Source organism: Stenella coeruleoalba (assembly GCF_951394435.1).
Source record: "Stenella coeruleoalba genome assembly, contig: scaffold_33, whole genome shotgun sequence".
Taxonomy (NCBI): Eukaryota; Metazoa; Chordata; class Mammalia; order Artiodactyla; family Delphinidae; genus Stenella; species Stenella coeruleoalba.
In genome coordinates, this window is record NW_027646420.1 from 1,742,865 (window position 1) to 1,767,794 (window position 24,930).

General features: G+C 43.8%; 1 long non-coding RNA gene across 4 annotated transcripts in view; it reads right to left on the reverse strand.

Annotated features, from left to right (window-relative positions):
* The window catches only part of LOC307181126, an 872,172-nt gene that overhangs the window by 543,195 nt on the left and 304,047 nt on the right, over nucleotides 1-24,930 (reverse strand). For all 4 annotated transcript variants that reach the window (XR_013825926.1, XR_013825927.1, XR_013825928.1 and 1 more), the window contains exon 2: nucleotides 13,729-13,814. This is a non-coding gene — a long non-coding RNA (uncharacterized lncRNA). The remainder of the gene's footprint in view (nucleotides 1-13,728; nucleotides 13,815-24,930) is intronic.

Below are 24,930 nucleotides of genomic sequence, written 5' to 3' on the forward strand. Positions count from 1 at the left end.
CCCTTTGAAGTCATATTGCATGGTACCCATTCCACGGGTTTCAACTACCCAGGTTTTAGGTATTCTTCCTTCAGCTAAAACATGCATGTGGAACCTAGAGTATGATCAACCATGTGATCGGGAGACGTGTTCAAATATGTCCCAGTTTTCGTACCCTGGTACTCAGGTGCAACATTCCAGACGCTTTACTAACACTCTCCCCACTTGGAGAGTCAGCGCCTTTAACCTCCTGTTTGGCCCAGTTTGCAATTTCTGCGGAAGATGAACAGGAATAGCGAGAACCAATGAGAGACTAGCTGGAGGTGTCTGGACGGGCAAATTTAACTCTCATTTCCCACCAGGAAGAGGAAATAACCAAAGGCTCAGCGTGCCGTGCCGGATCCAGATTAGGGCCTGAAGCCATCCTGCAGTGTTGCGGCCAGCTCAAAAGAAAGCGAGTTGAAGAAAGGAGCTCAGGGGCACTGTAATTCACAAACCTGCAGAGTTATAAATGACAGCTATCGTCCAAAAATAGACTGAAGTAAGGCTGCCAAGAGGACTTGAAAGCGGGGCAGAATTGCAGGAAACCGATTTCAGGAGGTAGACTGGAATTGCATTGAAAGCATAGGAAAAGAGGCAGAACGTCCACAATGATGCACTTGGCCAAAAAGGGCGTATGCGTGTTTTCCTGAATATATTCAGGAAAAAACGCATACGCCCTTTTTGGCCAACCAAGCAAGCTTGCAAAGGAAATCTGCACTACAATGAAGTCTCACTTCCCCCCGGTCAAAAGGGCCATCTGAAAAAAGTGTAAAATCCAGAAAGGCAGGACAGGCCATGGAGAACTGGGAGCCTTGTTATGCTGAAGGGCGGGATGTAAATTGCCAACAACCACTCGGGAGAAGTGTATGGTGTTTCCTGAAACATCTAAAAAACAAAGCAACAGAACCTAGGGCACTTCCACTTATGGTCCTATAGCTTAGGGAAATTAAAATCAAAAAGACACAGCCACCCCAAAGTTTGGAACGGCTCTGTTTACAAGAACCTCGTTTACAGTACAAGTTCAACATCGCAGAAAGTGAAAAATGGATAAAGAAGTTGTGGTATTTACTTACAAAGCAATATCACTCAGCAATGAAATCTATGTCATCAGGCCCTTAGCAGCACAATGAGTGGATTCAGGTATGATGATTCTAACTGAAATAAGTCACACAGAAAAAGAAACATCATAAGATATCAGTAATACACGGAATGTAAACTTGGCTACACAGGAACTGAATTACAGAACAGAACAGTGTCTCAAATTTAGAAAACCAACTTATGCTTGCTTAAGGGGAAAGGTGAGTTGGGGTGCTGCATAAAACCAGAGATTGAAATGAGCACAGATAAAGTTCCTTAAGCCAAATATGGAATAGACAAGAGCTACTCCTTGCTCAACGAAATGGACTCAACACCCCATATTAAACGCCTAAGAATGTACCTGACAAGTAAGTATCTTAAAACCTATGGATTGCTATGTCTCCGAAAGAGAATCAAGCATGTGTACAGGGGCATAAACGCAGCAGTGATAGGATTGGAGATGTTCGGTGAGCAAATGAAGACCCTTTGAAGTCATATTGCATGGTACCCATTCCACGGGTTTCAACTACCCAGGTTTTAGGTATTCTTCCTTCAGCTAAAACATGCATGTGGAACCCAGAGTATGATCAACCATGTGATCGGGAGACGTGTTCAAATATGTCTCAGTTTTCGTACCCTGGTACTCGGGTGCAACATTCCAGACGCTTTACTAACACTCTCCCGACTTGGAGAGTCAGTCCCTTTAACCTCCTGTTTGGCCCAGTTTGCAATTTCTGTGGAAGATGAACAGGAATAGCGAGAACCAATGAGAGACTAGCTGGAGGTGTCTGGATGGGCAAATTTAACTCTCATTTCCCACCAGGAAGAGGAATTAACCAAAGGCTCAGCGTGCCGTGCCGGAACCAGATTAGGGCCTGAAGCCATCCTGCGGTGTTGCGGCCAGCTCAAAAGAAAGCGAGTTGAAGAAAGGAGCTCAGGGGCACTGTAATTCACAAACCTGCAGAGTTATAAATGACAGCTATCGTCCAAAAATAGACTGAAGTAAGGCTGCCAAGAGGACTTGAAAGCGGGGCAGAATTGCAGGAAACCGATTTCAGGAGGTAGACTGGAATTGCATTGAAACCATAGGAAAAGAGGCAGAACGTCCACAATGATGCACTTGGCCAAAAAGGGCGTATGCGTTTTTTCCTGAATATATTCAGGAAAAAACGCATACGCCCTTTTTGGCCAACCAAGCAAGCTTGCAAAGGAAATCTGCACTACAATGAAGTCTCACTTCCCCCCGGTCAAAAGGGCCATCTGAAAAAAGTGTAAAATCCAGAAAGGCAGGACAGGCCATGGAGAACTGGGAGCCTTGTTATGCTGATGGGCGGGATGTAAATTGCCAACAGACACACAGGAGAAGTGTATGGTGTTTCCTGAAACATCTAAAAAACAAAGCAACAGAGCCTAGGGCACTTCCACTTATGGTCCTATAGCTTAGGGAAATTAAATTCAAAAAGACACAGCCACCCCAAAGTTTGGGACGCCTCTGTTTAGAAGAACCTCGTTTACCGTACAAGTTCAATATCACAGAAAGTGAAAAATGCATAAAGAACTTGTGGTACTTACGTACAATGCAGTATCACTCAGCAATGAAATCTATGTCATCAGGCCCGTAGCAGCATAATGAGTAGATTCAGGTACGATGATTCTAACTGAAATAAGTCACACAGAAAAAGAAACATCATAAGATATCACTAATACACGGAATGTAAACTTGGCTACACAGGAACTGCATTCCAAAACAGAACAGGGTCTCAAATTTAGAAAACCAACTTATGCTTGCTTAAGGGGAAAGGTGAGTTGGGGTGCTGCATAAAACCAGAGATTGAAATGAGCACAGATAAAGTTCCTTAAGCCAAATATGGAATAGACAAGAGCTACTCCTTGCTCAACGAAATGGACTAAACACCGCATATTAAACGCCTAAGAATGTACCTGACTAGTAAGTATCTTAAAACCTATGGATTGCTATGTCTCCGAGAGAGAATCAAGCATGTGTACAGGGGCATAAACGCAGCAGTAATAGGATTGGAGAGGTTCGGTGAGCAAATGAAGACCCTTTGAAGTCATATTGCATGGTACCCATTCCACGGGTTTCAACTACCCAGGTTTTAGGTATTCTTCCTTCAGCTAAAACATGCATGTGGAACCCAGAGTATGATCAACCATGTGAACGGGAGACGTGTTCAAATATGTCTCAGTTTTCCTCCCCTGGTACTCGGGTGCAACATTCCAGACGCTTTACTAACACTCTCCCCACTTGGAGAGTCAGCGCCTTTAACCTCCTGTTTGGCCCAGTTTGCAATTTCTGCGGAAGATGAACAGGAATAGCGAGAACCAATGAGAGACTAGCTGGAGGTGTCTGGACGGGCAAATTTAACTCTCATTTCCCACCAGGAAGAGGAAATAACCAAAGGCTCAGCGTGCCGTGCCGGATCCAGATTAGGGCCTGAAGCCATCCTGCGGTGTTGCGGCCAGCTCAAAAGAAAGCGAGTTGAAGAAAGGAGCTCAGGGGCACTGTAATTCACAAACCTGCAGAGTTATAAATGACAGCTATCGTCCAAAAATAGACTGAAGTAAGGCTGCCAAGAGGACTTGAAAGCGGGGCAGAATTGCAGGAAACCGATTTCAGGAGGTAGACTGGAATTGCATTGAAAGCATAGGAAAAGAGGCAGAACGTCCACAATGATGCACTTGGCCAAAAAGGGCGTATGCGTTTTTTCCTGAATATATTCAGGAAAAAACGCATACGCCCTTTTTGGCCAACCAAGCAAGCTTGCAAAGGAAATCTGCACTACAATGAAGTCTCACTTCCCCCCGGTCAAAAGGGCCATCTGAAAAAAGGGTAAAATCCAGAAAGGCAGGACAGGCCATGGAGAACTGGGAGCCTTGTTATGCTGAAGGGCGGGATGTAAATTGCCAACAACCACTCGGGAGAAGTGTATGGTGTTTCCTGAAACATCTAAAAAACAAAGCAACAGAACCTAGGGCACTTCCACTTATGGTCCTATAGCTTAGGGAAATTAAAATCAAAAAGACACAGCCACCCCAAAGTTTGGAACGGCTCTGTTTACAAGAACCTCGTTTACAGTACAAGTTCAACATCGCAGAAAGTGAAAAATGGGTAAAGAAGTTGTGGTATTTACTTACAAAACAATATCACTCAGCAATGAAATCTGTGTCATCAGGCCCTTAGCAGCACAATGAGTGGATTCAGGTATGATGATTCTAACTGAAATAAGTCACACAGAAAAAGAAACATCATAAGATATCAGTAATACACGGAATGTAAACTTGGCTACACAGGAACTGAATTACAGAACAGAACAGTGTCTCAAATTTAGAAAACCAACTTATGCTTGCTTAAGGGGAAAGGTGAGTTGGGGTGCTGCATAAAACCAGAGATTGAAATGAGCACAGATAAAGTTCCTTAAGCCAAATATGGAATAGACAAGAGCTACTCCTTGCTCAACGAAATGGACTCAACACCGCATATTAAACGCCTAAGAATGTACCTGACTAGTAAGTATCTTAAAACCTATGGATTGCTATGTCTCCGAAAGAGAATCAAGCATGTGTACAGGGGCATAAACGCAGCAGTGATAGGATTGGAGAGGTTCGTGAGCAAATGAAGACCCTTTGAAGTCATATTGCATGGTACCCATTCCACGGGTTTCAACTACCCAGGTTTTAGGTATTCTTCCTTCAGCTAAAACATGCATGTGGAACCTAGAGTATGATCAACCATGTGATCGGGAGACGTGTTCAAATATGTCCCAGTTTTCGTACCCTGGTACTCAGGTGCAACATTCCAGACGCTTTACTAACACTCTCCCCACTTGGAGAGTCAGCGCCTTTAACCTCCTGTTTGGCCCAGTTTGCAATTTCTGCGGAAGATGAACAGGAATAGCGAGAACCAATGAGAGACTAGCTGGAGGTGTCTGGACGGGCAAATTTAACTCTCATTTCCCACCAGGAAGAGGAAATAACCAAAGGCTCAGCGTGCCGTGCCGGATCCAGATTAGGGCCTGAAGCCATCCTGCGGTGTTGCGGCCAGCTCAAAAGAAAGCGAGTTGAAGAAAGGAGCTCAGGGGCACTGTAATTCACAAACCTGCAGAGTTATAAATGACAGCTATCGTCCAAAAATAGACTGAAGTAAGGCTGCCAAGAGGACTTGAAAGCGGGGCAGAATTGCAGGAAACCGATTTCAGGAGGTAGACTGGAATTGCATTGAAAGCATAGGAAAAGAGGCAGAACGTCCACAATGATGCACTTGGCCAAAAAGGGCGTATGCGTTTTTTCCTGAATATATTCAGGAAAAAACGCATACGCCCTTTTTGGCCAACCAAGCAAGCTTGCAAAGGAAATCTGCACTACAATGAAGTCTCACTTCCCCCCGGTCAAAAGGGCCATCTGAAAAAAGTGTAAAATCCAGAAAGGCAGGACAGGCCATGGAGAACTGGGAGCCTTGTTATGCTGAAGGGCGGGATGTAAATTGCCAACAACCACTCGGGAGAAGTGTATGGTGTTTCCTGAAACATCTAAAAAACAAAGCAACAGAACCTAGGGCACTTCCACTTATGGTCCTATAGCTTAGGGAAATTAAAATCAAAAAGACACAGCCACCCCAAAGTTTGGAACGGCTCTGTTTACAAGAACCTCGTTTACAGTACAAGTTCAACATCGCAGAAAGTGAAAAATGGATAAAGAAGTTGTGGTATTTACTTACAAAGCAATATCACTCAGCAATGAAATCTATGTCATCAGGCCCTTAGCAGCACAATGAGTGGATTCAGGTATGATGATTCTAACTGAAATAAGTCACACAGAAAAAGAAACATCATAAGATATCAGTAATACACGGAATGTAAACTTGGCTACACAGGAACTGAATTACAGAACAGAACAGTGTCTCAAATTTAGAAAACCAACTTATGCTTGCTTAAGGGGAAAGGTGAGTTGGGGTGCTGCATAAAACCAGAGATTGAAATGAGCACAGATAAAGTTCCTTAAGCCAAATATGGAATAGACAAGAGCTACTCCTTGCTCAACGAAATGGACTCAACACCCCATATTAAACGCCTAAGAATGTACCTGACTAGTAAGTATCTTAAAACCTATGGATTGCTATGTCTCCGAAAGAGAATCAAGCATGTGTACAGGGGCATAAACGCAGCAGTGATAGGATTGGAGATGTTCGGTGAGCAAATGAAGACCCTTTGAAGTCATATTGCATGGTACCCATTCCACGGGTTTCAACTACCCAGGTTTTAGGTATTCTTCCTTCAGCTAAAACATGCATGTGGAACCCAGAGTATGATCAACCATGTGATCGGGAGACGTGTTCAAATATGTCTCAGTTTTCGTACCCTGGTACTCGGGTGCAACATTCCAGATGCTTTACTAACACTCTCCCGACTTGGAGAGTCAGTCCCTTTAACCTCCTGTTTGGCCCAGTTTGCAATTTCTGTGGAAGATGAACAGGAATAGCGAGAACCAATGAGAGACTAGCTGGAGGTGTCTGGATTGGCAAATTTAACTCTCATTTCCCACCAGGAAGAGGAATTAACCAAAGGCTCAGCGTGCCGTGCCGGAACCAGATTAGGGCCTGAAGCCATCCTGCGGTGTTGCGGCCAGCTCAAAAGAAAGCGAGTTGAAGAAAGGAGCTCAGGGTCACTGTAATTCACAAACCTGCAGAGTTATAAATGACAGCTATCGTCCAAAAATAGACTGAAGTAAGGCTGCCAAGAGGACTTGAAAGCGGGGCAGAATTGCAGGAAACCGATTTCAGGAGGTAGACTGGAATTGCATTGAAAGCATAGGAAAAGAGGCAGAACGTCCACAATGATGCACTTGGCCAAAAAGGGCGTATGCGTTTTTTCCTGAATATATTCAGGAAAAAACGCATACGCCCTTTTTGGCCAACCAAGCAAGCTTGCAAAGGAAATCTGCACTACAATGAAGTCTCACTTCCCCCCGGTCAAAAGGGCCATCTGAAAAAAGTGTAAAATCCAGAAAGGCAGGACAGGCCATGGAGAACTGGGAGCCTTGTTATGCTGATGGGCGGGATGTAAATTGCCAACAACCACTCGGGAGAAGTGTATGGTGTTTCCTGAAACATCTAAAAAACAAAGCAACAGAGCCTAGGGCACTTCCACTTATGGTCCTATAGCTTAGGGAAATTAAAATCAAAAAGACACAGCCACCCCAAAGTTTGGGACGCCTCTGTTTACAAGAACCTCGTTTACCGTACAAGTTCAATATCACAGAAAGTGAAAAATGCATAAAGAACTTGTGGTACTTACGTACAATGCAGTATCACTCAGCAATGAAATCTATGTCATCAGGCCCGTAGCAGCATAATGAGTAGATTCAGGTACGATGATTCTAACTGAAATAAGTCACACAGAAAAAGAAACATCATAAGATATCAGTAATACACGGAATGTAAACTTGGCTACACAGGAACTGAATTACAGAACAGAACAGTGTCTCAAATTTAGAAAACCAACTTATGCTTGCTTAAGGGGAAAGGTGAGTTGGGGTGCTGCATAAAACCAGAGATTGAAATGAGCACAGATAAAGTTCCTTAAGCCAAATATGGAATAGACAAGAGCTACTCCTTGCTCAACGAAATGGACTCAACACCGCATATTAAACGCCTAAGAATGTACCTGACTAGTAAGTATCTTAAAACCTATGGATTGCTATGTCTCCGAAAGAGAATCAAGCATGTGTACAGGGGCATAAACGCAGCAGTGATAGGATTGGAGAGGTTCGGTGAGCAAATGAAGACCCTTTGAAGTCATATTGCATGGTACCCATTCCACGGGTTTCAACTACCCAGGTTTTAGGTATTCTTCCTTCAGCTAAAACATGCATGTGGAACCCAGAGTATGATCAATCATGTGATCGGGAGACGTGTTCAAATATGTCTCAGTTTTCGTACCCTGGTACTCGGGTGCAACATTCCAGACGCTTTACTAACACTCTCCCGACTTGGAGAGTCAGTCCCTTTAACCTCCTGTTTGGCCCAGTTTGCAATTTCTGTGGAAGATGAACAGGAATAGCCAGAACCAATGAGAGACTAGCTGGAGGTGTCTGGATGGGCAAATTTAACTCTCATTTCCCACCAGGAAGAGGAAATAACCAAAGGCTCAGCGTGCCGTGCCGGAACCAGATTAGGTCCTGAAGCCATCCTGCGGTGTTGCGGCCAGCTCAAAAGAAAGCGAGTTGAAGAAAGGAGCTCAGGGGCACTGTAATTCACAAACCTGCAGAGTTATAAATGACAGCTATCGTCCAAAAATAGACTGAAGTAAGGCTGCCAAGAGGACTTGAAAGCGGGGCAGAATTGCAGGAAACCGATTTCAGGAGGTAGACTGGAATTGCATTGAAAGCATAGGAAAAGAGGCAGAACGTCCACAATGATGCACTTGGCCAAAAAGGGCGTATGCGTTTTTTCCTGAATATATTCAGGAAAAAACGCATACGCCCTTTTTGGCCAACCAAGCAAACTTGCAAAGGAAATCTGCACTACAATGAAGTCTCACTTCCGCCCGGTCAAAAGGGCCATCTGAAAAAAGTGTAAAATCCAGAAAGGCAGGACAGGCCATGGAGAACTGGGAGCCTTGTTATGCTGAAGGGCGGGATGTAAATTGCAAACAACCACTCGGGAGAAGTGTATGGTGTTTCCTGAAACATCTAAAAAACAAAGCAACAGAGCCTAGGGCACTTCCACTTATGGTCCTATAGCTTAGGGAAATTAAAATCAAAAAGACACAGCCACCCCAAAGTTTGGGACGCCTCTGTTTACAAGAACCTCATTTACCGTACAAGTTCAACATCGCAGAAAGTGAAAAATGGGTAAAGAAGTTGTGGTATTTACTTACAAAACAATATCACTCAGCAATGAAATCTGTGTCATCAGGCCCTTAGCAGCACAATGAGTGGATTCAGGTATGATGATTCTAACTGAAATAAGTCACACAGAAAAAGAAACATCATAAGATATCAGTAATACACGGAATGTAAACTTGGCTACACAGGAACTGAATTACAGAACAGAACAGTGTCTCAAATTTAGAAAACCAACTTATGCTTGCTTAAGGGGAAAGGTGAGTTGGGGTGCTGCATAAAACCAGAGATTGAAATGAGCACAGATAAAGTTCCTTAAGCCAAATATGGAATAGACAAGAGCTACTCCTTGCTCAACGAAATGGACTCAACACCCCATATTAAACGCCTAAGAATGTACCTGACTAGTAAGTATCTTAAAACCTATGGATTGCTATGTCTCCGAAAGAGAATCAAGCATGTGTACAGGGGCATAAACGCAGCAGTGATAGGATTGGAGAGGTTCGGTGAGCAAATGAAGACCCTTTGAAGTCATATTGCATGGTACCCATTCCACGGGTTTCAACTACCCAGGTTTTAGGTATTCTTCCTTCAGCTAAAACATGCATGTGGAACCTAGAGTATGATCAACCATGTGATCGGGAGACGTGTTCAAATATGTCCCAGTTTTCGTACCCTGGTACTCAGGTGCAACATTCCAGACGCTTTACTAACACTCTCCCCACTTGGAGAGTCAGCGCCTTTAATCTCCTGTTTGGCCCAGTTTGCAATTTCTGCGGAAGATGAACAGGAATAGCGAGAACCAATGAGAGACTAGCTGGAGGTGTCTGGACGGGCAAATTTAACTCTCATTTCCCACCAGGAAGAGGAAATAACCAAAGGCTCAGCATGCCGGGCCGGAACCAGATTAGGGCCTGAAGCCATCCTGCGGTGTTGCGGCCAGGTCACAAGAAAGCGAGTTGAAGAAAGGAGCTCAGGGGCACTGTAATTCACAAACCTGCAGAGTTATAAATGACAGCTATCGTCCAAAAATAGACTGAAGTAAGGCTGCCAAGAGGACTTGAAAGCGGGGCAGAATTGCAGGAAACCGATTTCAGGAGGTAGACTGGAATTGCATTGAAAGCATAGGAAAAGAGGCAGAACGTCCACAATGATGCACTTGGCCAAAAAGGGCGTATGCGTTTTTTCCTGAATATATTCAGGAAAAAACGCATACGCCCTTTTTGGCCAACCAAGCAAGCTTGCAAAGGAAATCTGCACTACAATGAAGTCTCACTTCCCCCCGGTCAAAAGGGCCATCTGAAAAAAGTGTAAAATCCAGAAAGGCAGGACAGGCCATGGAGAACTGGGAGCCTTGTTATGCTGATGGGCGGGATGTAATTTGCCAACAACCACTCGGGAGAAGTGTATGGTGTTTCCTGAAACATCTAAAAAACAAAGCAACAGAACCTAGGGCACTTCCACTTATGGTCCTATAGCTTAGGGAAATTAAAATCAAAAAGACACAGCCACCCCAAAGTTTGGAACGGCTCTGTTTACAAGAACCTCGTTTACAGTACAAGTTCAACATCGCAGAAAGTGAAAAATGGATAAAGAAGTTGTGGTATTTACTTACAAAGCAATATCACTCAGCAATGAAATCTGTGTCATCAGGCCCTTAGCAGCACAATGAGTGGATTCAGGTATGATGATTCTAACTGAAATAAGTCACACAGAAACAGAAACATCATAAGATATCAGTAATACACGGAATAGAAATTTGGCTACACAGGAACTGAATTACAGAACAGAACAGGGTCTCAAATTTAGAAAACCAACTTATGCTTGCTTAAGGGGAAAGGTGAGTTGGGGTGCTGCATAAAACCAGAGATTGAAATGAGCACAGATAAAGTTCCTTAAGCCAAATATGGAATAGACAAGAGCTACTCCTTGCTCAACGAAATGGACTCAAAACCCCATATTAAACGCCTAAGAATGTACCTGACTAGTAAGTATCTTAAAACCTATGGATTGCTATGTCTCCAAAAGAGAATCAAGCGTGTGTACAGGGGCATAAGCGCAGCAGTGATAGGATTGGAGAGGTTCGGGGAGCAAATGAAGACCCTTTGAAGTCATATTGCATGGTACCCATTACACGGGTCTCAACTCTCCAGGTTTAAGGTATTCTTCCTTCAGCTAAAACATGCATGTGGAACCCAGAGTATGATCAACCATGTGAACGGGAGACGTGTTCAAATATGTCTCAGTTTTCCTCCCCTGGTACTCGGGTGCAACATTCCAGACGCTTTACTAACACTCTCCCGACTTGGAGAGTCAGTCCCTTTAACCTCCTGTTTGGACCAGTTTGCAATTTCTGCGGAAGATGAACAGGAATAGCGAGAACCAATGAGAGGCTAGCTGGAGGTGTCTGGACGGGCAAATTCAACTCTCATTTCCCACCAGGAAGAGGAAATAACCAAAGGCTCAGCATGCCGGGCCGGAACCAGATTAGGGCCTGAAGCCATCCTGCGGTGTTGCGGCCAGGTCACAAGAAAGCGAGTTGAAGAAAGGAGCTCAGGGGCACTGTAATTCACAAACCTGCAGAGTTATAAATGACAGCTATCGTCCAAAAATAGACTGAAGTAAGGCTGCCAAGAGGACTTGAAAGCGGGGCAGAATTGCAGGAAACCGATTTCAGGAGGTAGACTGGAATTGCATTGAAAGCATAGGAAAAGAGGCAGAACGTCCACAATGATGCACTTGGCCAAAAAGGGCGTATGCGTTTTTTCCTGAATATATTCAGGAAAAAACGCATACGCCCTTTTTGGCCAACCAAGCAAGCTTGCAAAGGAAATCTGCACTACAATGAAGTCTCACTTCCCCCCGGTCAAAAGGGCCATCTGAAAAAAGTGTAAAATCCAGAAAGGCAGGACAGGCCATGGAGAACTGGGAGCCTTGTTATGCTGATGGGCGGGATGTAAATTGCCAACAGATGCTCAGGAGAAGTGTATGGTGTTTCCTGAAACATCTAAAAAACAAAGCATCAGAGCCTAGGGCACTTCCACTTATGGTCCTATAGCTTAGGGAAATTAAAATGAAAAAGACACAGCCACCCCAAAGTTTGGAACGGCTCTGTTTACAAGAACCTCGTTTACAGTACAAGTTCAACATCGCAGAAAGTGAAAAATGGATAAAAAAGTTGTGGTATTTACTTACAAAGCAATATCACTCAGCAATGAAATCTGTGTCATCAGGCCCTTAGCAGCACAATGAGTGGATTCAGGTATGATGATTCTAACTGAAATAAGTCACACAGAAAAAGAAACATCATAAGATATCAATAATACACGGAATGTAAACTTGGCTACACAGGAACTGCATTCCAAAACAGAACAGGGTCTCAAATTTCGAAAACCAACTTATGCTTGCTTAAGGGGAAAGGTGAGTTGGGGTGCTGCATAAAACCAGAGATTGAAATGAGCACAGATAAAGTTCCTTAAGCCAAATATGGAACAGACAAGAGCTACTCCTTGCTCAACGAAATGGACTCAACACCGCATATTAAACGCCTAAAATGTACCTGACTAGTAAGTATCTAAAAACCTATGGATTGCTATGTCTCCAAAAGAGAATCAAGCATGTGTACAGGGGCATAAACGCAGCAGTGATAGGATTGGAGAGGTTCGGTGAGCAAATGAACACCCTTTGAAGTCATATTGCATGGTACCCATTCCACGGGTTTCAAATACCCAGGTTTAAGGTATTCTTCCTTCAGCTAAAACATGCATGTGGAACCTAGATTATGATCAACCATGTGATCGGGAGACGTGTTCAAATATGTCTCAGTTTTCGTACCCTGGTACTCGGGTGCAACATTCCAGACGCTTTACTAACACTCTCCCCACTTGGAAAGTCAGCGCCTTTAACCTCCTGTTTGGCCCAGTTTGCAATTTCTGCGGAAGATGAACAGGAATAGCTAGAACCAATGAGAGGCTAGCTGGAGATGTCTGGACGGGCAAATTTAACTCTCATTTCCCACCAGGAAGAGGAAATAACCAAAGGCTCAGCGTGCCATACCGGAACCAGATTAGGGCCTGAAGCCATCCTGCGGTGTTGCGGCCAGCTCAAAAGAAAGCGAGTTGAAGAAAGGAGCTCAGGGGCACTGTAATTCACAAACATGCAGAGTTATAAATGACAGCTATCGTCCAAAAATAGACTGAAGTAAGGCTGCCAAGAGGACTTGAAAACGGGGCAGAATTGCAGGAAACCGATTTCAGGAGGTAGACTGGAATTGCATTGAAAGCATAGGAAAAGAGGCAGAACGTCCACAATGATGCACTTGGCCAAAAAGGGCGTATGCGTTTTTTCCTGAATATATTCAGGAAAAAACGCATACGCACTTTTTGGCCAACCAAGCAAGCTTGCAAAGGAAATCTGCACTACAATGAAGTCTCACTTCCCCCTGGTCAAAAGGGCCATCTGAAAAAAGTGTAAAATCCAGAAAGGCAGGACAGGCCATGGAGAACTGGGAGCCTTGTTATGCTGATGGGCGGGATGTAAATTGCCAACAACCACTCGGGAGAAGTGTATGGTGTTTCCTGAAACATCTAAAAAACAAAGCAACAGAGCCTAGGGCACTTCCACTTATGGTCCTATAGCTTAGGGAAATTAAAATGAAAAAGACACAGCCACCCCAAAGTTTGGAACGGCTCTGTTTACAAGAACCTCGTTTACAGTACAAGTTCAACATCGCAGAAAGTGAAAAATGGATAAAGAAGTTGTGGTATTTACTTAAAAAGCAATATCACTCAGCAATGAAATCTGTGTCATCAGGCCCTTAGCAGCACAATGAGTGGATTCAGGTATGATGATTCTAACTGAAATAAGTCACACAGAAAAAGAAACATCATAAGATATCAGTAATACACGGAATGTAAACTTGGCTACACAGGAACTGAATTACAGAACAGAACAGGGTCTCAAATTTCGAAAACCAACTTATGCTTGCTTAAGGGGAAAGGTGAGTTCGGGTGCTGCATAAAACCAGAGATTGAAATGAGCACAGATAAAGTTCCTTAAGCCAAATATGGAATAGACAAGAGCTACTCCTTGCTCAACGAAATGGACTCAACACCGCATATTAAACGCCTAAGAATGTACCTGACTAGTAAGTATCTTAAAACCTATAGATTGCTATGTCTCCGAAAGAGAATCAAGCATGTGTACAGGGGCATAAACGCAGCAGTGATAGGATTGGAGAGGTTCAGTGAGCAAATGAAGACCCTTTGAAGTCATATTGCATGGTACCCATTCCACGGGTTTCAACTACCCAGATTTTAGGTATTCTTCCTTCAGCTAAAACATGCATGTGGAACCCAGAGTATGATCAACCATGTGATCTGGAGACGTGTTCAAATATGTCTCAGTTTTCCTCCCCTGGTACTCGGGTGCAACATTCCAGATGCTTTACTAACACTCTCCCGACTTGGAGAGTCAGTCCCTTTAACCTCCTGTTTGGCCCAGTTTGCAATTTCTGCGGAAGTTGAACAGGAATAGCGAGAACCAATGAGAGGCTAGCTGGAGGTGTCTGGATGGGCAAATTTAACTCTCATTTCCCACCAGGAAGAGGAATTAACCAAAGGCTCAGCATGCCGGGCCGGAACCAGATTAGGGCCTGAAGCCATCCTGCGGAGTTTCGGCCAGGTCACAAGAAAGCGAGTTGAAGAAAGGAGCTCAGGGGCACTGTAATTCACAAACCTGCAGAGTTATAAATGACAGCTATCGTCCAAAAATAGACTGAAGTAAGGCTGCCAAGAGGACTTGAAAGCGGGGCAGAATTGCAGGAAACCGATTTCAGGAGGTAGACTGGAATTGCATTGAAAGCATAGGAAAAGAGGCAGAACGTCCACAATGATGCACTTGGCCAAAAAGTGCGTATGCGTTTTTTCCTGAATATATTCAGGAAAAAACGCATACGCCCTTTTTGGCCAACCAAGCAAACTTGCAAAGGAAATCTGCACTACAATGAAGTCTCACTTCCCCCCGGTCAAAAGGGCCATCTGAAAAAAGTGTAAAATCCAGAAAGGCAGGACAGGCCATGGAGAACTGGGAGCAACCACTTGGGAGAAGTGTATGGTGTTTCCTGAAACATCTAAAAAACAAAGCAACAGAACCTAGGGCACTTCCACTTATGGTCCTATAGCTTAGGGAAATTAAAATGAAAAAGACACAGCCACCCCAAAGTTTGGAACGGCTCTGTTTACAAGAACCTCGTTTACAGTACAAGTTCAACATCGCAGAAAGTGAAAAATGGATAAAGAAGTTGTGGTATTTACTTACAAAGCAATATCACTCAGCAATGAAATCTGTGTCATCAGGCCCTTAGCATCACAATGAGTGGATTCAGTTATGATGATTCTAACTGAAATAAGTCACACAGAAAAAGAAACATCATAAGATATCAGTAATACACGGAATGTAAACTTGGCTACACAGGAACTGAATTACAGAACAGAACAGGGTCTCAAATTTCGAAAACAAACTTATGCTTGCTTAAGGGGAAAGGTGAGTTGGGGTGCTGCATAAAACCAGAGATTGAAATGAGCACAGATAAAGTTCCTTAAGCCAAATATGGAATAGACAAGAGCTACTCCTTGCGCAACGAAATGGACTCAACACCGCATATTAAACGCCTAAGAATGTACCTGACTAGTAAGTATCTTAAAACCTATGGATTGCTATGTCTCCGAAAGAGAATCAAGCATGTGTACATGGGCATAAATGCAGCAGTGATAGGATTGGAGGGGTTCGTGAGCAAATGAAGACCCTTTGAAGTCATATTGCATGCTACCTATTCCACGGGTCTCAACTCTCCAAGTTTAAGGTATTGTTTCTTCAGCTAAAACATGCATGTGGAACCTAGATTATGATCAACCATGTGATCGGGAGACGTGTTCAAATATGTCTCAGTTTTCGTACCCTGGTACTCGGGTTCAACATTCCAGACGCTTTACTAACACTCTCCCCACTTGGAGAGTCAGTCCCTTTAACCTCCTGTTTGGCCCAGTTTGCAATTTCTGTGGAAGATGAACAGGAATAGCGAGAACCAATGAGAGACTAGCTGGAGGTGTCTGGATGGGCAAATTTAACTCTCATTTCCCACCAGGAAGAGGAATTAACCAAAGGCTCAGCGTGCCATGCCGGAACCAGATTAGGGCCTGTAGACATCCTGCGGTGTTGCGGCCAGGTCACAAGAAAGCGAGTTGAAGAAAGGAGCTCAGGTGCACTGTAATTCACAAACCTGCAGAGTTATAATTGACAGCTATCGTCCAAAAATAGACTGAAGTAAGGCTGCCAAGAGGACTTGAAAGTGGGGCAGAATTGCAGGAAACCGATTTCAGGAGGTAGACTGGAATTGCATTAAAGGCATAGGAAAAGAGGCAGAACGTCCACAATGATGCACTTGGCCAAAAAGGGCGTATGCGTTTTTTCCTGAATATATACAGGAAAAAACGCATACGCCCTTTTTGGCCAACCAAGCAAACTTGCAAAGGAAATCTGCACTACAATGAAGTCTCACTTCTCCCCGGTCAAAAGGGCCATCTGAAAAAAGTGTAAACTCCAGAAAGGCAGGACAGGCCATGGAGAACTGGGAGCCTTGTTATGCTGATGGGTGGGATGTAAATAGCCAACAGATGCTCAGGAGAAGTGTATGGTGTTTCCTGAAACATCTAAAAAACAAAGCATCAGAGCCTAGGGCACTTCCACTTATGGTCCTATAGCTTAGGGAAATTAAAATGAAAAAGACACAGCCACCCCAAAGTTTGGAACGGCTCTGTTTACAAGAACCTCGTTTACAGTACAAGTTCAACATCGCAGAAAGTGAAAAATGGATAAAAAAGTTGTGGTATTTACTTACAAAGCAATATCACTCAGCAATGAAATCTGTGTCATCAGGCCCTTAGCAGCACAATGAGGGGATTCAGGTATGATGATTCTTACTGAAATAAGTCACACAGAAAAAGAAACATCATAAGATATCAGTAATACACGGAATGTAAACTTGGCTACACAGGAACTGAATTACAGAACAGAACAGGGTCTCAAATTTTGAAAACCAACTTATGCTTGCTTAAGGGGAAAGGTGAGTTGGGGTGCTGCATAAAACCAGAGATTGAAATGAGCACAGATAAAGTTCCTTAAGCCAAATATGGAACAGACAAGAGCTACTCCTTGCTCAACGAAATGGACTCAACACCGCATATTAAACGCCTAAAATGTACCTGACTAGTAAGTATCTAAAAACCTATGGATTGCTATGTCTCCGAAAGAGAATCAAGCATGTGTACAGGGGCATAAACGCAGCAGTGATAGGATTGGAGAGGTTCGGTGAGCAAATGAACACCCTTTGAAGTCATATTGCATGGTACCCATTCCACGGGTCTTAACTCTCCAGGTTTAAGGTATTCTTCCTTCAGCTAAAACATGCATGTGGAACCCAGAGTATGATCAACCATGTGATCGGGAGACGTGTTCAAATATGTCTCAGTTTTCCTCCCCTGGTACTCGGGTGCAACATTCCAGACGCATTACTAACACTCTCCCCACTTGGAGAGTCAGCGCCTTTAACCTCCTGTTTGGCCCAGTTTGCAATTTCTGCGGAAGATGAACAGGAATAGCTAGAACCAATGAGAGGCTAGCTGGAGATGTCTGGACGGGCAAATTTAACTCTCATTTCCCACCAGGAAGAGGAAATAACCAAAGGCTCAGCGTGCCGTACCGGAACCAGATTAGGGCCTGAAGCCATCCTGCGGTGTTGCGGCCAGCTCAAAAGAAAGCGAGTTGAAGAAAGGAGCTCAGGGGCACTGTAATTCACAAACCTGCAGAGTTATAAATGACAGCTATCGTCCAAAAATAGACTGAAGTAAGGCTGCCAAGAGGACTTGAAAGCGGGGCAGAATTGCAGGAAACCGATTTCAGGAGGTAGACTGGAATTGCATTGAAAGCATAGGAAAAGAGGCAGAACGTCCACAATGATGCACTTGGCCAAAAAGGGCGTATGCGTTTTTTCCTGAATATATTCAGGAAAAAACGCATACGTCCTTTTTGGCCAACCAAGCAAGCTTGCAAAGGAAATCTGCACTACAATGAAGTCTCACTTCCCCCCGGTCAAAAGGGCCATCTGAAAAAAGTGTAAAATCCAGAAAGGCAGGACAGGCCATGGAGAACTGGGAGCCTTGTTATGCTGATGGGCGGGATGTAAATTGCCAACAGACACTCAGGAGAAGTGTATGGTGTTTCCTGAAACATCTAAAAAACAAAGCAACAGAGCCGAGGGCACTTGCGCTTATGGTCCTATAGCTTAGGGAAATTAAAATCAAAAAGACACAGCCACCCCAAAGTTTGGGACGCCTCCGTTTACAAGAACCTCGTTTACCGTACAAGTTCAATATCACAGAAAGTGAAAAATGGATAAACAACTTGTGGTACTTACGTACAATGCAGTATCACGCAGCAATGAAATCTATGTCATCAGGCCCGTAGCAGCATAATGAGTGGATTCAGGTACGATGATTCTAACTGAAATAAGTCACACAGAAAAAGAAACATCATAAGATATCACTAATACACGGAATGTAAACTTGGCTACACAGGAACTGCATTCCAAAACAGAACAGGGTCTCAAATTTAGAAAACCAACTTATGCTTGCTTAAGGGGAAAGGTGAGTTGGGGTGCTGCATAAAACCAGATATTGAAATGAGCACAGATAAAGTTCCTTAAGCCAAATATGGAATACACAAGAGCTACTCCTTGCTCAACGAAATGGACACAAAACCCCATATTAAACGCCTAAGAATGCACCTGACTAGTAAGTATCTTAAAACCTATGGATTGCTATGTCTCCGAAAGAGAATCAAGCATGTGTACAGGGGCATAAACGCAGCAGTGATAGGATTGGAGAGGTTCGTGAGCAAATGAAGACCCTTTGAAGTCATATTGCATGGTACCCATTCCACGGGTTTCAACTACCCAGGTTTAAGGTATTCTTCCTTCATCTAAAACATGCATGTGGAACCTAGAGTATGATCAACCATGTGATCGGGAGACGTGCTCAAATATGTCTCAGTTTTCGTACGCTGGTACTCGGGTGCAACATTCCAGACGCTTTACTAACACTCTCCCCACTTGGAGAGTCAGCGCCTTTAACCTCCTGTTTGGCCCAGTTTGCAATTTCTGCGGAAGATGAACAGGAATAGGGAGAACCAATGAGAGACTAGCTGGAGGTGTCTGGTCGGGCAAATTTAACTCTCATTACCCACCAGGAAGAGGAAATAACCAAAGGCTCAGCGTGCCGTGCCGGAACCAGATTAGGGCCGGAAGCCATCCTGCGGTGTTGCGGCCAGCTCAAAAGAAAGCGAGTTGAAGAAAGGAGCTCAGGGGCACTGTAATTCACAAACCTGCAGAGTTATAAATGACAGCTATCGTCCAAAAATATACTGAAGTAAGGCTGCCAAGAGGACTTGAAAGCGGGGCAGAATTGCAGGAAACCGATTTCAGGAGGTAGACTGGAATTGCATTGAAAGCATAGGAAAAGAGGCAGAACGTCCACAATGATGCACTTGGCCAAAAAGGGCGTATGCGTTTTTTCCTGAATACATTCAGGAAAAAACGCATACGCCCTTTTTGGCCAACCAAGCAAGCTTGCAAAGGAAATCTGCACTACAATGAAGTCTCACTGCCCCCCGGTCAAAAGGGCCATCTGATAAAAGTGTAAAATCCAGAAAGGCAGGACAGGCCATGGAGAACTGGGAGCCTTGTTATGCTGATGGGCGGGATGTAAATTGCCAAGAACCACTTGGGAGAAGTGTATGGTGTTTCCTGAAACAACTAAAAAACAAAGCAACAGAACCTAGGGCACTTCCACTTATGGTCCTATAGCTTAGGGAAATTAAAATCAAAAAGACACAGCCACCCCAAAGTTTGGAACGGCTCTGTTTACAAGAACCTCGTTTACAGTACAAGTTCAACATCGCAGAAAGTGAAAAATGGATAAAGAAGTTGTGGTATTTACTTACAAAGCAATATCACTCAACAATGAAATCTGTGTCATCAGGCCCCTAGCAGCACAATGAGTGGATTCAGGTATGATGATTCTAACTGAAATAAGTCACACAGAAAAAGAAACATCATAAGATATCAGTAATACACGGAATGGAAACTTGGCTACACAGGAACTGAATTACAGAACAGAACAGGGTCTCAAATTTAGAAAACTAACTTATGCTTGCTTAAGGGCAAAGGTGAGTTGGGGTGCTGCATAAAACCAGAGATTGAAATGAGCACAGATAAAGTTCCTTAAGCCAAATATGGAATAGACAAGAGCTACTCCTTGCTCAACGACATGGACACAACACCCCATATTAAACACCTAAGAATGTACCTGACTAGTAAGTATCTTAAAACCTATGGATTGCTATGTCTCTGAAAGAGAATCAAGCATGTGTACAGGGGCATAAACGCAGCAGTGATAGGATTGGAGAGGTTCGTGAGCAAATGAAGACCCTTTGAAGTCATATTGCATGGTACCCATTCCACGGGTTTCAACTACCCAGGTTTAAGGTATTATTCCTTCAGCTAAAACATGCATGTGGAACCTAGAGTATGATCAACCATGTGATCGGGAGACGTGTTCAAATATGTCTCAGTTTTCGTACCCTGGTACTCGGGTGCAACTTTCCAGACGCTTTACTAACACTCTCCCGACTTGGAGAGTCAGTCCCTTTAACCTCCTGTTTGGCCCAGTTTGCAATTTCTGTGGAAGATGAACAGGAATAGCGAGAACCAATGAAAGAATAGCTGGAGGTGTCCGGATGGGCAAATTTAACTCTCATTTCCCACCAGGAAGAGGAATTAACCAAAGGCTCAGCGTGCCGTGCCAGAACCAGATTAGGGCCTGAAGACATCCTGCGGTGTTGCGGCCAGGCCATAAGAAAGCGAGTTGAAGAAAGGAGCTCAGGGGCACTGTAATTCACAAACCTGCAGAGTTATAAATGACAGCTATCGTCCAAAAATAGACTGAAGTAAGGCTGCCAAGAGGACTTGAAAGTGGGGCAGAATTGCAGGAAACCGATTTCAGGAGGTAGACTGGAATTGCATTGAAAGCATAGGAAAAGAGGCAGAACGTCCACAATGATGCACTTGGCCAAAAAGGGCGTATGCGTTTTTTCCTGAATATATTCAGGAAAAAACGCATACGCCCTTTTTGGCCAACCAAGCAAGCTTGCAAAGGAAATCTGCACTACAATGAAGTCTCACTTCCCCCCGGTCAAAAGGGCCATCTGAAAAAAGTGTAAAATCCAGAAAGGCAGGACAGGCCATGGAGAACTGGGAGCCTTGTTATGCTGATGGGCGGGATGTAAATTGCCAACAGACACTCAGGAGAAGTGTATGGTGTTTCCTGAAACATCTAAAAAACCAAGCAACAGAGCCGAGGGCACTTGCGCTTATGGTCCTATAGCTTAGGGAAATTAAAATCAAAAAGACACAGCCACCCCAAAGTTTGGGACGCCTCCGTTTACAAGAACCTCGTTTACCGTACAAGTTCAATATCACAGAAAGTGAAAAATGGATAAAGAACTTGTGGTACTTACGTACAATGCAGTATCACTCAGCAATGAAATCTATGTCATCAGGCCCGTAGCAGCATAATGAGTGGATTCAGGTATGATGATTCTAACTGAAATAAGTCACACAGAAAAAGAAACATCATAAGATATCACTAATACACGGAATGTAAACTTGGCTACACATGAACTGCATTCCAAAACAGAACAGGGTCTCAAATTTAGAAAACCAACTTATGCTTGCTTAAGGTGAAAGGTGAGTTGGGGTGCTGCATAAAACCAGAGATTGAAATGAGCACAGATAAAGTCCCTTAAGCCAAATATGGAATACACAAGAGCTACTCCTTGCTCAACGAAATGGACACAAAACCCCATATTAAACGCCTAAGAATGCACCTGACTAGTAAGTATCTTAAAACCTATGGATTGCTATGTCTCCGAAAGAGAATCAAGCATGTGTACAGGGGCATAAACGCAGCAGTGATAGGATTGGAGAGGTTCGTGAGCAAATGAAGACCCTTTGAAGTCATATTGCATGGTACCCATTCCACGGGTTTCAACTACCCAGGTTTAAGGTATTCTTCCTTCATCTAAAACATGCATGTGGAACCTAGAGTGTGATCAACCATGTGATCGGGAGACGTGTTCAAATATGTCTCAGTTTTCGTACCCTGGTACTCGGGTGCAACATTCCAGACGCTTTACTAACACTCTCCCCACTTGGAGAGTCAGTTCCTTTAACTTCCTGTTTGGCCCAGTTTGCAATTTCTGTGGAAGATGAACAGGAATAGCGAGAACCAATGAAAGACTAGCTGGAGGTGTCTGGATGGGCAAATATAACTCTCATTTCCCACCAGGAAGAGGAATTAACCAAAGGCTCAGCGTGCCGTGCCGGAACCAGATTAGGGACTGAAGACATCCTGCGGTGTTGCGGCCAGGTCACAAGAAAGCGAGTTGAAGAAAGGAGCTCAGGGGCACTGTAATTCACAAACCTGCAGAGTTATAAATGACAGCTATCGTCCAAAAATAGACTGAAGTAAGGCTGCCAAGAGGACTTGAAAGCGGGGCAGAATTGCAGGAAACCGATTTCAGGAGGTAGACTGGAATTGCATTGAAAGCATAGGAAAAGAGGCAGAACGTCCACAATGATGCACTTGGCCAAAAAGGGCGTATGCGTTTTTTCCTGAATATATTCAGGAAAAAACGCATACGCCCTTTTTGGCCAACCAAGCAAGCTTGCAAAGGAAATCTGCACTACAATGAAGTCTCACTTCCCCCCGGTCAAAAGGGCCATCTGATAAAAGTGTAAAATCCAGAAAGGCAGGACAGGCCATGGAGAACTGGGAGCCTTGTTATGCTGATGGGCGGGATGTAAATTGCCAACAACCACTTGGGAGAAGTGTATGGTGTTTCCTGAAACAACTAAAAAACAAAGCAACAGAACCTAGGGCACTTCCAGTTATGGTCCTATAGCTTAGGGAAATTAAAATCAAAAAGACACAGCCACCCCAAAGTTTGGAACGGCTCTGTTTACAAGAACCTCGTTTACAGTACAAGTTCAACATCGCAGAAAGTGAAAAATGGATAAAGAAGTTGTGGTATTTACTTACAAAGCAATATCACTCAGCAATGAAATCTGTGTCATCAGGCCCTTAGCAGCATAATGAGTGGATTCAGGTACGATGATTCTAACTGAAATAAGTCACACAGAAAAAGAAACATCATAAGATATCACTAATACACGGAATGGAAACTTGGCTACACAGGAACTGCATTCCAAAACAGAACAGGGTCTCAAATTTAGAAAACCAACTTATGCTTGCTTAAGGGGAAAGGTGAGTTGGGGTGCTGCATAAAACCAGAGATTGAAATGAGCACAGATAAAGTTCCTTAAGCCAAATATGGAATACACAAGAGCTACTCCTTGCTCAACGAAATGGACACAAAACCCCATATTAAACGCCTAAGAATGTACCTGACTAGTAAGTATCTTAAAACCTATGGATTGCTATGTCTCCGAAAGAGAATCAAGCATGTGTACAGGGGCATAAACGCAGCAGTGATAGGATTGGAGAGGTTCGTGAGCAAATGAAGACCCTTTGAAGTCATATTGCATGGTACCCATTCCACGGGTTTCAACTACCCAGGTTTAAGGTATTCTTCCTTCAGCTAAAACATGCATGTGGAACCTAGAGTATGATCAACCATGTGATCGGGAGACGTGTTCAAATATGTCTCAGTTTTCGTACCCTGGTACTCGGGTGCAACATTCCAGACGCTTTACTAACACTCTCCCCACTTGGAGAGTCAGTTCCTTTAACTTCCTGTTTGGCCCAGTTTGCAATTTCTGTGGAAGATGAACAGGAATAACGAGAACCAATGAAAGACTAGCTGGAGGTGTCTGGACGGGCAAATTTAACTCTCATTTCCCACCAGGAAGAGGAATTAACCAAAGGCTCAGCGTGCCGTGCCAGAACCAGATTAGGGCCTGAAGACATCCTGCGGTGTTGCGGCCAGCTCAAAAGAAAGCGAGTTGAAGAAAGGAGCTCAGGGGCACTGTAATTCACAAACCTGCAGAGTTATAAATGACAGCTATCGTCCAAAAATAGACTGAAGTAAGGCTGCCAAGAGGACTTGAAAGCGGGGCAGAATTGCAGGAAACCGATTTCAGGAGGTAGACTGGAATTGCATTGAAAGCATAGGAAAAGAGGCAGAACGTCCACAATGATGCACTTGGCCAAAAAGGGCGTATGCGTTTTTTCCTGAATATATTCAGGAAAAAACGCATACGCCCTTTTTGGCCAACCAAGCAAGCTTGCAAAGGAAATCTGCACTACAATGAAGTCTCACTTCCCCCCGGTCAAAAGGGCCATCTGAAAAAAGTGTAAAATCCAGAAAGGCAGGACAGGCCATGGAGAACTGGGAGCCTTGTTATGCTGATGGGCGGGATGTAAATTGCCAACAACCACTTGGGAGAAGTGTATGGTGTTTCCTGAAACATCTAAAAAACAAAGCAACAGAACCTAGGGTACTTCCACTTATGGTCCTATAGCTTAGGGAAATTAAAATCAAAAAGACACAGCCACCCCAAAGTTTGGAACGGCTCTGTTTACAAGAAACTCGTTTACAGTACAAGTTCAACATCGCAGAAAGTGAAAAATGGATAAAGAAGTTGTGGTATTTACTTACAAAGCAATATCACTCAGCAATGAAATCTGTGTCATCAGGCCCTTAGCATCACAATGAGTGGATTCAGGTATGATGATTCTAACTGAAATAAGTCACACAGAAAAAGAAACATCATAAGATATCAGTAATACACGGAATGTAAACTTGGCTACACAGGAACTGAATTACAGAACAGAACAG